This window comes from Lactuca serriola, chromosome 4 (assembly GCF_051521515.1).
Source record: "Lactuca serriola cultivar US96UC23 chromosome 4, Lser_US96UC23_V15, whole genome shotgun sequence".
Classification (NCBI taxonomy): domain Eukaryota; kingdom Viridiplantae; phylum Streptophyta; class Magnoliopsida; order Asterales; family Asteraceae; genus Lactuca; species Lactuca serriola.
The window spans coordinates 149,361,593-149,375,705 of record NC_136411.1 but is presented as its reverse complement, the minus strand read 5'-3'; the positions used below and the strand labels follow the sequence as shown (position 1 = coordinate 149,375,705).

At 36.5% G+C, this 14,113-nt stretch overlaps 1 pseudogene; it reads left to right on the top strand.

Moving 5' to 3' along the window:
- Positions 1–205: 205 nt before the first annotated feature.
- On the top strand, positions 206–2,105 carry LOC145102737 (putative UPF0481 protein At3g02645 pseudogene; annotated as a pseudogene).
- The last annotated feature ends 12,008 nt before the right edge of the window (positions 2,106–14,113 follow it).

The window sequence follows — 14,113 nt, the reverse complement described above, 5'->3', positions numbered from 1 at the left end:
TGTCCGAAAGAAAACATAAAATATTATATTTGTCATCATATAGGTGGAAAAATAGAATGTAAACAACAAAAGAACCATATTCAAAAAGTATTAAATTAACTTTATTCGTCTTCACAATCCACTCACAAGTTTTGTTCCCTTGAAATATCTAGCACGTAAATCACGCCATCACAGTGTACTAAACAAATCCTTGGTTTTATATAAGATTAAGTAAGGCTATACACCCCATACACCATTCTTATCCTAAAAAGCATCCACATGATATCCTCATCAAGCAGCTTCTCCGGTTCCTACTCTTTCAGCAAGTCCAACATTGATCAAGAAGGATGGGTTAAAACCATGCGTAAATCCATCGTCGAACCCGATGATGAAGAAATATCTAAAATCCCGGTTTGTATCTACACTGTCCCTAAAGTACTCCTTGCCACTGATCCTGAATCCTACATCCCACAGCAAGTCGCGTTAGGTCCTTTCCACCATTGGCGGGAGGAGGTCTATGACATGCAAAGGTACAAGCTTGAAGCAGCACGACGTACCCAGAAGTTCATGAATACTAGCTTCGAATGCATCGTGGAGTCGATGATGAAACAAGATGAGGCTAGAATCCGTGCTAGCTACCATAAATTTCTTGATATGTCTGGAGAGGTACTGGTTTGGATTATGGCTGTTGACATGGCGTTTTTACTGGACTTCCTTCGCGTGTATTCCATGAAAGAACAACGTCGAACACTTGAGAAGGTTACATCCTCGATGTCTCATTTGGTGGATGCCTCCGGGAAGAAACTGTCTCATATGGCGATTCTTCGTGATTTGGTTATGGTGGAGAACCAGATCCCATTGTTTCTGATGAAGACGATGTTGGAGCACAATCTTCGAGATAATGAAAAGAAATCCGCAGCAGAGACTTTGAAGTTGATGTTGATGGGGTTATACCACGAGCTTTCTCCATTTAAAGAACAAGAGTTGCCTGATATTGACATCGACGACTGTGATCACCTTCTCGACTTTCTTTACCACATGACTGTACCAAACAACAAAGAACTCCATATCGAAGCCATAGAGGTAGAGTATGAAGGTATCACCGAGGAAACCGGTGATGATGATCAAGATAAAGATTCTTTTGCAAAACCTAGAGATCTTCGACGTTTCATGGATTTTATCTGGAAAATCCTTTCCAAATCAAACGCCGCTCTCTTAAAGATTTTCAAGAAAATAATTTTCGGCAAGCCAGTTACAGTTGTAATGAAACTGCCATGGAAGATCTTGTCTAACCTTCCTATACTCAAACTCTTCAAAGAACCCGTAGAAAACATGCTTAGAAACTTTCATGGTGGAGGAGAGGAGAAATCAAAAGACGATAGCAACGATTCCAAGGTGCCACTAATAGAGGAAATAAAGATCCCGTCAGTCACCGAAATGGCCAAAGCTGGGATCATATTCTCACCCATTAACGACGGAATCTTTGGAATCAGCTTCGATAACGCAACATCAACACTATACCTCCCAGTAGTCAATTTGGACGTAAACACAGAGGTGTATTTGAGAAACTTGGTAGCATACGAAGCCTGTGTTGCGGCGGGGCCATTGGTGGTGGCTCGTTACACCGAGTTAATGAACGGAATAATCGATACTGAAGAAGACGCAAAGCTTTTAAGTGAAAGAGGGATAGTTTTGAACCACTTAAAGAGTGAAAAGGAGGTTGCAGATTTATGGAATGGCATGAGCAAATCTGTGAAATTAACTAAAGTTCCCAAAATGGATAAAGTTATTGAAGATGTGAACAAAAGGTATGCTAAAACTTGGAGGGTGAAATTGTCGAAGTTCATGAAGAAGTATGTATTTGCATCGTGGAGGATTCTCACTTTGTTGGCTGCTTTGTTTCTGTTGTTCTTGTCGACTGTACAAGCTCTGTGCTCTGTGTACAGCTGTGCTCGTGTGGTCAATCAGCTACCAGAAATACCTGAAGGGACTGTCGAGTGACTGTGTTGTGCGTGTGTGTATTTCGTTATTTAGAAAGTTCAAACTAAAAGATATTTAGGGCTCGATTTAGTATATGGGGTTTACGTTCTCTTTTTTTTTTTTTTTTTTTTTTTTTTTTTGCTATTGGCTTTCACATTAATGTATCTATATCAATTAAGAATAACAGAAAAGGTTAATATGTGGCTATTACACTAAAGTTTTTCAAAAGCTTATTCATGGTCTCACAAAAAGCATAAATGTTTCAAAGTACGAAAATAAAATTATACTGTATAAAATAACTAATCTTGTAAAAAGTTATAGGTTTAAATAAAAATGATAACTCACAACCGGGAAAAAGAGGGTTTCTCACGCCAATTTTCATGGGTATTCTGTCGGTAGACGGCTTATCGACATATTTTCGACGGAATTTAGGTGGTCGTAAAAAGCCTCGTCGGTAATTATTTGTGACAGATTTTTGATGGATTACTGACCGAATTTTTCTATCAGAAGTATACCCAACAAAATGTTCTTTGGCGACCGAAGGTATTTTCCAACTGATTACCTTTGCATTTAATGATACATATATCTGTCACTAGGATGGTTTTCATTAAACACTAAATTTTTTAAAAATTAATATGGTTTTTTTGGACGAAAATGCAAAATAAATAAATAAAAAGTCATTACATTAAACCACTACAACAATTATCCCATCTGCGATAACACCTATACCGACAACAGGTATTGTTGCGGACTATACTGACGATATGTCATCACCACTAGGTTGACCATGATCTTTTCAGCTCAAAGTCTACACCGACAAAAAGTCATCGCAATAGATAACAGGAGAAACGAGAACATTTTACCCATGTTTCTGAAATATATATATATATATATATATATATATATATATATATATATATATATATATATATATATATATATATATATATATATATATATATATAACAACGCCATGACATCAGTTAGTGGGGAACCTATATAGTGCCCGGGGATCCCAGCCACTACTCCATTTCAACCTCGTAGTTTAAAAAAATTGACTTTCGACTACGTACAACATTTTTGAAATATGAGTGCCACTGTTATTGTTATTTTTTTGGTGCCAACATTATTCAGACATTATGCTTCAACGACTGTCATCGGTATAGAGATAAATCAATCCCGGATTGCGTTATAAAGACGACATGTTGTTGGCATGTGTTGGTATTTAATTATTTTTCTGATCTAGCTTAAATAAACAAAACAACAACGTCTTGGTTTGGGCTATAGCGATACCATGTCGTTATTATAGGTTTTTTCTTAAACATACTCTACATTATGACCTGTTTCACAGCGTCGTACCTAAACTCTCTCTCTCTCTCTCTGATCTCTCTCTAACCTAGCCATTGAATTCGGCGACCTTCGTTGAGGCTGTTGGAAAGAATGTTCAGAGTCATTAACTACCGGTAATTTTTTGAACGACATAACTTTTTATTAAAATTGGACTAGCGAATAATTAGAGTTACAATACATATGAACATTAAATTTTAGGGGTATCACACTAATTAAACAAGTTGATGGTTTAACCTTTCATAGCTCTAATCTTCATCCAATTATAAGCAAGAAGTTTAATCTCACAAAATAACGCAAAAAAGGGCAAGAAAAACAACCATTATACCTGCTTGAACTTTCTTAGCAATAACCATGTCAGCAATCGCTTCAAAGAGTCTTGGATCGAATATCCAATCTTTGGGATGTCACCCTACTACTTGTTAGGAACGCTTTCACTTCTTTTATTGTAGAACACTCAATAAATATATGTTTCTCGTTTTCGGTCTTGCTATTACAAAGAAGGAATATGGTGGATAGAATATTAAGCACTCAATATATATATATATATATATATATATATATATATATATATATATATATATATATATATATATATATATATATATATATTAGGCTGTTGGAAACAATGTCCAAGGTCATTAACTATGGGTATGTTGGAAACAATGTCCAAGGTCATTAACTATGGGTATTTTTGTTTAGAATGACTGAAATTTTTATTAAACTTGGGCTAGCAGGTAGCTAGAGTTACAATACATTTGAGCATTCAATTTTAGGGGTATTACACTAATTAAACCAGTTAATGGCCAAAGCTTTCAGAGCTCTAACCTTCATCCAATTATACGCAAGAAGTTTAATCTCACCAAATAACCCAAAAAAAAGGGCAAGAAAACAACCATTACCTTCTTGAACTTTCTGAGCAATAACCATGTCAGCAATCAATTCAAAGAGTCTTGGATCGAATATGCAATCTTTGTGATGTCATCCCACCACTTGTTTGGAATGCTTTCACTTCATTTATTGTAGAACACTCAATAAAAATATATTTCTCATTTTCGGTGTTAATATTACAAAGAGAGCATATGGTGGACACAATATTAAGACCAATGCACTCAATATTTAAATGAGTGGGACGCCTACCAAGTCTAGTTCTCTATGCTAGAATATTTGCTTCCATAGGAGAAATTATGTTCCAAGTAGTCTGAATCACATTCTGATCCAACGAAAAGTCTTCAATTATCCTCCTAAAAGAAGCGAACGAGTATATTCATGGTCATCACTGTTGGGAATCTTAGGGTTTGTGGTGGAGATCTAGATACCAACTTGGATCGTGATATCACTTTCCGAACTGATATTTCTACCATATGCCTGGGTTACAAGAAATTCAGCCTAGGATAATCTGAGTGGACACTTACGTTTCTAGGCATAGAAGACGTAAGCCAATATGCTAGAGGATTCTGTGAAAGTCTGATGAAAACGAGAGCTTAAGATCGTAACCTTCTTCTGTAGAGGACTAGCTGTTTATATATTAAACACGATTAGGGTTTCATTAGGGTTGGGCCGTCATTAGTTGCTTTGGAAGCATGTAACGTTAATCCGGATTTAATGAGGATTTAGGGTTACCAAAAACTAACGAGTTTCGTTAGTTTTACCATAATCACTCTCAAGAAATTGAATTTTCCATTATGTTCCCATTTGGACACTTACGTTTCTAGGCACAAAAGACGTAAGCCAATATGCTAGAGGATAATCCAAGTGGACACTTATGTTTCTAGGCACAGCGGGACCCCAGCCAAGGGCTCTGCCCCTTGGACCCCGTTAAGGGCGCTGCCCCTAGACCCCGCCAAAGGGGCGTTGCCCCTTTGGAAACCCCGAACCCAGGGGCTCTGTCCCTCGACCCCGCCCGTTGACCTGGCAACGGGACCCTAGCCAGGGGATTTACCCCTTGGACCTCGCTAGGGGTGCTGCCCCTAGACCCCGCCAAAGGGGCGCTGCCCCTTTGGAAACCCCGGACTCTGGGGCTCTGCCCCTCGACCCTATCCGCTGACCTGGTAGCAGGACCCCAGCCAGAAGCTCTACCCCTTGGACCCTGCTAGGGGCGATGCCCCTAGACCCCACCAAAGGGGCGCTGCCCCTTTGGAAACCCCCCACCCGTGGGCGCTACCCCCGGACCCCCGACTAGTCGTCGAACCGGGTTCTGATTCGATCTTATACATGCGTGCACTCTGCACAACCCCGTACATATATTAGAGTACAAATCCTGAAGCTCCTTAGCTCATATGTTGGTTCGAATTACTTAAAATAACATGGTGACACTAAAATCACCAACAATCACCAAGCCACGACCAAGTACCATATTAAACTGCCGTCTCGACCAATGCCTCCATCGGAACCATGAATAGATGAATATCATCCTTCCAAATAGATCCATGATTGCATTTAAACCTCCACCACCATTTCCCAAGGAGCCCTATATTAAACTCCTAGACACTTATGATCCTAAGGGCTCTTTTGGATTTCCCTCATGACCCATTTGAGGAATTCAAAGAAAAAGGAATTAAGGAGAAAATTTATTTTATTAATTTATTATGTTTAATAAAGTAATTAGAATCTATTTTTTAATTAATTAAGACTTAATTAATTTGAGGTGTTGAATATTAATTAGTTAAAAGTTAACTAACTAGAATATTCTAGAATCCCTACGGGATAATAAGGAATTCGAATTTTACATTATCCCACACACCACAAGAAACCATGTCATTTTCGGCGACACCTTTACCAGCGACAAAGACTTCTAATGGCGACTCAAACTTGAGTCTCTTGTAAAAGTCTTTGTTTTCGGTAAAATGTCATCGATAATGCCTGTAGACCACAGTCCGCATCAAGCCTTTTTGTGAAACCTTGTCCGTTCGATCTATCCATAATCCTAGAGTTGGTTTCATCTGTTTTATGTAAATCAATAGTGGCGACACCAATATCGGCGACAGTTTCGCTGCTAATAGTCGAAAAAACCCGTAATATTTTCCCTTTTTTGTCATCGTGGTTTACTAATTGTCGTCGCTATTGATCGATTATTTCCGCTCTTAAGTGTTGTCAGTATTACTTGTCACAGATATATCTAGGTGTGACTGTCTTTCTTCTCATTTTGTTTCACTTTTCTTCCTCTCGTTTTTCCTGCAGTTTTCCACTGATTCAAACCAAACTACCAATGAAGGCTATTGTGAAGCTACCCCAAACTACCCTACTATAACATTACCGACGCAGGCTAAAGAGGTACCGACAACAATTGTTTCTTCTTCGGTGATTGTTGTTAAATTCTAATGACTAAGGTGAAATTCTTTCATCATTTATATGTCTCTTTCTCTTGTAACATCGATTTCCAATTTATACAGGAGTTAATTGCAAAAAAATCATTAATTTCGGTTTCTTTTAGTTGTTTGTCACGGGATCCACTACCATGTACAACACTACATCACCTTGTTGATTCTTGGCCACCATTGTTGATTTCAGGCCACCACAAGTTCCTTCCTTTATTAATTTCAAGATTATTTGCAAATTTTGTTTATTTATGTCTATTATGTGAAAATTTCCATATATATATATATATATATATATATATATATATATATATATATATATATGTGTGTGTGTGTGTGTGTGTGTGCATTTGCATGGTATATGTATCTGCAAGTATGTATAATGTGTTTTTATATGTATGAAAACATGAATATGGAATATTGTATGCATGTAGAGTATTTGTATGTATATGTGTATTTCTCTTTATGAAATATGGATTGTATGTATGTATGAAATATCGATTGTATGTATCTATGAAATGTGGATTGTTTGTGTGTATAAATTTTGTATGTATATTTGAATTTGAAATGTAATGTATATATTACAATGCTATAGTGGAAAAAGAATAAATAAAGTAGGACACTATTATTGATAATGGTATTTAAAGTATATGTGTATTTGTACGTAATGTGGATTGTATGTGTGTATAATGTGTATTTGTATGTATGAAAACATGAAATTATATATGCAAATTTAAATTTGTATACAATGCTTAAATAGAAAAATAAAACAATATACTCTAATAAATAAAGGTTTTTTGTCACATGTCATATTCTCCTTCATATGGAAATATGGCATTTTCTAGAATTTTTAAATTTTTTATTTTCCACTTGTCATTTTGTTGTATTTTCATTTTATTAAATTAAAATTCCACGTTTAATATGTAAGGTAATATATATGTAAGGTATTTATTAGAAAGGATTTATATATGTAATATATTCAATACATTAAAGCCTCATTAATTTTAATAATTCAAAAAAAAATCTCATTTTTCTTATAAATTCAAACTTTTCAAATTGTTAAAATATAATATTTATTTTTTTAAATAAACTCATGTAATACATGGGTCTCACACCTAGTGTAATATTTAAAGTATAATGTTGTTATAGAAAACATTATCATCTCTCATGGCTTCTAGACCTTTGTAAGTGTCAACGACTATAACTTTATGGTTTGAAGTGGCTAGATCTAAGATATCATACCATGTTCTTTATGTATGAGCAAGTTTGGAGCAAAACAACTCATAAAATTGGCCACTTTATTACTCTTCTAAGTCCTATGAGCATCATATGATGTAGAACCACACTTTGCTTGCAAATTCTTATCATAGCTTGAGTTTTTGGACATTTTTAGCTTATTGTGACCTAAAAAGGATACTAGACATGTTTTGGATATGCATGTCTATAAAGCATCCATCTTTCTAATAGATCTGGTATAATAAACCCTTTCTGGAGTGATTGGGTTAAGATCTTTTTCAGATCAAGGGCTTAATGGTTAAGACACTATGGATTTTGGATTTATTTAGACCTAGGGTTTGAGATTTGGATCTCTTTGGGTGTCTTAATGGATAAAGTTGGAAACTTTATCCATTTAGAACATAGTATGGACCAAATCTGAGCTTTGGAGCTCTTGGAATCGAAGAATACAACTTAATATATTAAGTTGTTAGAATCTCAGCTCAGACGGTGTTGCCATAGGTCGCCACGTCGTGACAAATGGGAATTTACCATTTGTTTAATCGTATGAGGGTTACAACATATCCAAGGAAGGCCACGACGTGGAGGTTGACTAAAGTTAACATTGGATGTTGACTTTGACTGTTGACTTTTGGGATGGGTTGACTTTTGGTCATATTTCTATTTTAAGAAGGTAGACTTAGGGGTTGCCTTGTGTGGATTGATAGGAGGTGTTTAACACCCAACTTTTGGCAATGAGATCTGTTAGTTATAGTCAGCACAATAGTAAGCTGGGTTTTTAGTCGGCTTTGTAATTTAGGTGAGTCTCTGCACTATACTTGGGGGTTAAAGGCACCAATATCAGCCCACTAGATTATGTTTTGTAGAAAGACCAAGTGGTGGCACCTGACAATTGCATGAAAGAGCTGGATATGACTCTTGACAATTTTTGTGCAAGACCATGGTATGGACCTTGGCAGTTATATATAGAATGTTATTTGTCTTTGTCATAATTGCATAGAAGACCAGGAGGTGGATCTTAGCACTGGTTTCTAGCCCAGGTTTTGGCCCCTAGCTTAGCAAGGAAAGACCATGATATGGCTCATGGCATAATGGCAATTGTAATACCATGGTTGGCACATAGCAATCTCTAGTGTAAGAATGATATGTGATATTTTAGGGAATTCACTAAGCTTTGCGCTTACGGTTTTATGTTTATAGTTTCAGGTACTTCCAGTTGTAAAGGGAAGGGCCTGGCATAACTACACTGCATCCCCCAGAGTTTTTCGCATTAACTACTTATGACTTTTACTCTGATGTTTACATGATGTAATCACTTCGACTGGTTTTGGAACAACTTATTTGTATGGCTTATTGTTTTAAAAATGAAAACTTTACTCTTAATTTTTGGGACGTTACGTTGCTCTTCGGATATATATATATATATATATATATATATATATATATATATATATATATATATATATATACACGCACACACACACAAATATATATATATATATATATATATAGGGATAGGTTAATTTGTTTCTTACATTTATTGTGTGCTAGAATGCACCAATAAGATTTTAGTAAATTAAATAATTATTTAATTAAATAAAGATATATATATATATATATATATATATATATATATATATATATTAAATGATTTCCGTAATTATATGTATATTAAATGATATCCATAATTATAATTCTCTTTTTATAGAAACTAATTCAATTCGTCATTAATGTCAGCAATAACATTCTTTCAGAATGAATTCGTACCTAGGTTTTTATTTATGAGTTCGTTTTTTGTTTAAGGACTCACTCACTTAAAATACAATAAAGTTGAATGGAATATAATAAACGAGAGTGTATTCTATTCATTCTGCTAGAATACAATCTCATTCTTCTAGGTACAAATTTATTCTGAAAGAATATTGTTGTTGACATTAATAACGAATTTAATTAGTTTCCATAAAAATTAATTATAAGTATGGATATCATTTAATATAGATATAATTTTTACTAAATTTTTAATGGTGCATTCTAGCACAAAATAGATATGAGAAACATTTGAACCTACTTCTCTCTCTCTCTCTCTCTCTCTCTCTCTCTCTCTCTATATATATATATATATATATATATATATATATATATATATATATATATATATACATACATGGGAGCTAAGTGGAAATAATACCGAATTTCTTGAACATACAATCATGTAATGCACGTTTACATATGAGATAAGATATTTAAAAAGTGGGTTTAGAAGCCTACCCTTGTGAACACTCTATCTATCTCAAAATTTTGTCCCCGTTTCATTGGATACTTTTTAAATCATCTACTTTATGAATACTCTATCTGATTTTTTTTCATAGAGTGAACTCTAAACACGAAATTATGTTTCAGCAAAATTATGTCTATTGATAAAATTTAAATAGTTAATCCACATTGAAATTATCTCGAGTCAAACTAGGACTCAACTCTTTTATCGAGATGTCCAAGTCACACATTAATAGTAATGGTAAAATCAGATGTGCGTCTCAACAATCTGATTTGGCAATCGAGAGAAAATGATACCAACCTTGATGATGGAACCTCGAATATAGGGAGTAGTAGTAAGGCTGATGATTTTCTACAGTTGTTAGAAGAAGTGGAAACTATATTATATCCTAGTTGCAGTTTTTCTTCCCTTTATTTTTTTAGCAAAGTTAATGCATACCAAAGGGAACAACATATGGACTAATAGTTCATTTGATCAACTCCTTGAGCTGTTTCTATTAGCATTTCCCAAAGATAACAAGGTTTCCCTTTCACATTATCTAATCAAAACTAAACAGAAGAAGATTGGCATGGGGTATGATGCAATACATGTGTGCAAAAACGATTGTTTTGTCTTTTGGAAAGAGCATGTGTCATTGCAGATTTGTCCCTTTTGTGAAGAGAGGTAATGGATCGATAAAAACACCAATGGTAAGAATGTAGCTCATAACGTGTTACGGTACTTTCCTGTGACCCCTAGACTATGACACTTATATTGTTCGAGGCACACTGCCAAAAATATGATTTGACATAGTACCTGGCGATCAAAAGAGGACGCAATGCGTCATCTCGTTGATGGGGAACATTGGATAGATTTTGATAAAAAAAATATCCCGACATCTCGAGTGATCACTGTAACATATACCTAGGTCTTTCAGCTAACGATTTTAATCCATTTGCTAACATGTGTAATCCACATAGCACATGGTCGGTCATACTCATCACATACAATGTGCCAATATGGCTTTGTATGAAAGAGTAATCATGCATGTTGAGTATGTTGATTCCCGACCCTAAAGCACTTGGTAAAGATATGGATGTTTTCCTTTGGCTGTTGGTGAAAGAGCTTAAAATTTTGTGGGAGTCAGGCATATGTAATAAATATGCAGCGACAAACACAATCTTCACAATGAGAGTTATGCTGTTGTGGACAATAAACAAATTTCCAACTCATAGTAGCCTATCGGGTTGGAGTGGGAAAAGGTACAAAGCATGTCCTACTTGTAATGAATACACTCCTTCATACCGTGTAATAAATAAATTTGTATATATTGGTCATCGTCATTTCCTAGATGTTAATGATTCGTTAAGAAAGAGGTTGGACTTTAACGGGCTAGAAGAGTCAAGACCCGCTCTGAGAAACTTTAGTAATGATGACATACAAGAGCAATTAGGTTGTCTACTAAATTGCCATCTAGTTAAACATCCTAAGTATGGGGGTGGGGAGATAGGGTGGCAAGAATTTGAATTTAATTGGTTGAAATGATGCATTTTCTTTGAACTCAATTTGTAACACCCCAACTCCCAGGTATGAAATTTAAAAGCTTAATGTCATATTCTTGGACCTACTCGACAAGTTGGTTGGCCCCAACTCATCGTGTAGAAATGGATCAGGCCGCATAAATTATGAGGTCTACTAGACGAGTCGGAGGACCCCGACTCAACGAGTAAGAGATGGAAAATGAAACCCTAGTTTTTAGGGTTTGCACCCTATTTAAAGGACCTTAAGTCCTTTCCTCCAGCCCCTTACCACCTCTTGACGGCCAGAAGAAACCATAATCAGTCTATACCTTGTTCTTGAGTGTTTGTGAGATTTAAAGAGTGATTTTGCTGCATTTTGTGAAGAAGGTTCGAAGTCTAAGGAGCTTGGAGAAAACAGAAGCTCGTGGATCTGATTCTACTTCATTTTGGCATCATTTTGAAGGTAACAAGTCGTTACCTTGACTTATCTTTAGCTAAATCTCTTCATGCAAAGGTTTAGGATCATTTTTATCATATTTGTGAGTCAATTCGGGTTTTGGGCATGATTTGAAGTTGTAATGTCAGATCTCGATTCCTCTAGGTCCCTATAGCCATAAAGTTATCAGATTTAGCAAGCTAAGGCTCTTCTCCTTGGTTTAAACCATTCCTTTAGCTTGGTTTCGGCATCTAGGACCATGCATGTACGTAAAGTTTGCAAGTTTACGTGGAAACCATGTCGTAGGAGGTTAGATTTGCAATATGGAGCTTTGGGGTACGTTAAAAACGTCTAGATGAGAAATAGACTGAAGGGACTCGACGAGTCGCATAGTCGACTCGACGAGTCGGTTGAAGATTGTTTGTATTGGTTCTACATGAACTCGACGAGTCAGCAAGAAGAACCGACGAGTCAGTTAGGGTTTTCCAGACATTTGGACACGCATGGACTCGACGAGTTGGTTGGAAACTCGGTGAGTCAATTAGGGTTTTTATGATTTCCTGAGCTTTTACGGAACTCGACGAGTTGGGTCAACATGGACTATTGACTTTGACTGTTGAATTTTAACTTGAACAAGGGTTGACTAGTTGGACTTTGAGGGTATTTTGGTAATTTGGGATTCTGACGGACTTGGTCCTATGGTGGTTATAGGTGGTGGAGTTTATGTCTGTGAATTGGGAGTTTGATCTTATTGCTACAGTTCGACATCGTGAAGTGAGTTCTTCTCACTATATCAACAAGGTCTAAGGCACCAATGTCGGCCCTTTTCGGATTTGTATCCAGGTGTATTGTATGATATGCTTATTGATTTGCATCCTGGTAGTTAGCATGGTGATATGCTTGGTGACCTGGTTAGGTCGATATCCTAGTATATGGTGTAATACTCCAAATCAAGTACTACCTTGTAACCCTTGAAGTATTTCATATATGTCATAAGAATGCATTAAGTACGTTGGGCTTACTTATGAGTACGCTTAGCGTACTTGGCAAGAAGGATCGCGGAGGGGCAGCACATACGATGGACGTACGTGCCAGATGTCTAAACCCTAAATTCCAGACTTGAGACCTATATAAACACCCTTTACTCATTTGAGCCTCACCCTAAATAGCCTCCTTCACCTTCAAACGTCTCTGAAAATCCTAATACCATTTGTGGGTGCATTTTGAGCCTTAAGAGTGCATTTATGGTCCATATAGTGTTCATCCAAGAAGGAGAAGTTATCAAGGAAGCTTGGGGTGTCATTTGGCTTCAAGAATATGCATATAGTCGACCTTGAGGAACTTCTGGAGGTATAAATCTTGGACATTTCCACCTTAATCACTAGATCTACCTAGGGTTTTCTACTTTGGTCCCCTTTGTTTATTTTGTATCCTCTCTTGTGAGTTAAGCAACTCCACGGGATGGAAATGTCAGATCTGAGGTCCTTTGGTTCGTTTGCAACATAAAGATGGAATCTTGGTGGGTGTTTTGACCTCATGCATTGATTAAGAACCTTAGAAAGGTCTTAATGGGGGTGTTGGGAGCATATGAGACATGCAAAGGCATAAAGTTGCCAACTTTATGCCCTACTTCATCTTAATAAGCCTAGAGCCAACTTTTGGAAGTAGGGGAATCGAGTATTAAGCACTTAATGGAGAAAGTGCTTAATCTGTTAGTACGCTAGGGTTAACCTAGCGTACGTAACGTGTAAGTCCCAGAGACTCAGTACGTTGTGCGTACGAGGGTGGTACGCTAAGCGTACGCACCATAGATGGGCTTGGATCTGTTTGGGCCTTTGAGCTGTTGGGCCTCATTTGGTTATTGGACCTTGTTGCATTTTGGGAATTGTGGACCATTTTATCTGTTGTGGGCCTTCATGGAAGGACTTGGGGTTTGGGTTTCCCTTTGGTTAAATGATGTCCTAACATGGGTTAATATTATTATTCAGCACAGGAGGTTACAAACAGTTAGGAGGGTAGTTTTGGATTCTTCGGACAGAGGTGA